The 806-nt window shown below is 63.3% G+C and overlaps 1 protein-coding gene across 1 annotated transcript in view; it reads left to right on the forward strand.

The window, feature by feature from the left end:
- The first annotated feature begins 111 nt into the window (after window positions 1-111).
- SLC5A11 (solute carrier family 5 (sodium/inositol cotransporter), member 11) overlaps window positions 112-806 on the forward strand; it is a 57,395-nt gene continuing 56,700 nt past the window's right edge. Inside the window, exon 1 of the mRNA XM_010837218.1 lies at window positions 112-422. The gene's annotated coding sequence lies outside the window, so the exon portion shown is untranslated. The remainder of the gene's footprint in view (window positions 423-806) is intronic.

The raw sequence follows: 806 nt of genomic DNA on the forward strand, positions 1-806 counted from the left end.
CCCCGGGCGGCAGCCGCTGCCCGCCCCCTCGTTGCCATGGGCCCCCCACCAGGTGAGGAGGTGGGGCCATGTGGGCGGGGCTCAGGTCAGCCCATCTTCCCCTCTGGGACCTGCTCAGAGTTCAAGTTCAAGTTCAGGGTTGGGGCTGGCCCGGGGCCTCTCCTACCGCCCTGGGGGAGATCATTGACGCTTCCTCTAACCCCTGCAGTAAGCCCAGGCTGGAATTTGGAGTTTGACCTTCGAGGAGCCTCTCTCAGCAGGCGGGGCCGGAGGGAAGGCCACCGCTGTCTTTTCAAACTCTGGCTGCGAGGGAAAAGGAACCCAGAAGGTTCTCCCACCTCACGGCCATTTCTATCTCCTTCCGCCTCAGACGCCGCCGCCGCCACCGGTACCCAGGGCAGGTTGGCCCTGCACCGAGACAGGTAAGACTCCGTCCGCCACTCCCGCAGCCCCCAGATTGATAACCATTTGGCACACAGAGGGCAGCTACTCCGGGGACCGGAGGCAGAGATGGCAAAGGACCGGGTTGGGGGGCGCAGAGCTCCTCTCCTGGGAGGGGGCTAGTCCTGCCCCCCACACACGGGCTGATGCAGCCCGAGCACCAGGCCGTGCTGGCGTCCCAGATCCTCCACTTACCGGTTTCAGGCTCCTGGAGTGAACATTTCTCCTTATCTGTCAGTTGACAGTGTGAACCTCAGCGCAGCCCAGCCACAGGTGTAGTGGACTCATGAGGCCCCAGGAGATAAGCAGGTGCAAAAATACCTACATAAACAGCGAAACACTGCCGGGGAGTGGGGGTGAGGGGG

This window comes from Bison bison, unplaced genomic scaffold (genome assembly GCF_000754665.1).
Source record: "Bison bison bison isolate TAMUID 2011002044 unplaced genomic scaffold, Bison_UMD1.0 scf7180017864072, whole genome shotgun sequence".
Taxonomy (NCBI): Eukaryota; Metazoa; Chordata; class Mammalia; order Artiodactyla; family Bovidae; genus Bison; species Bison bison.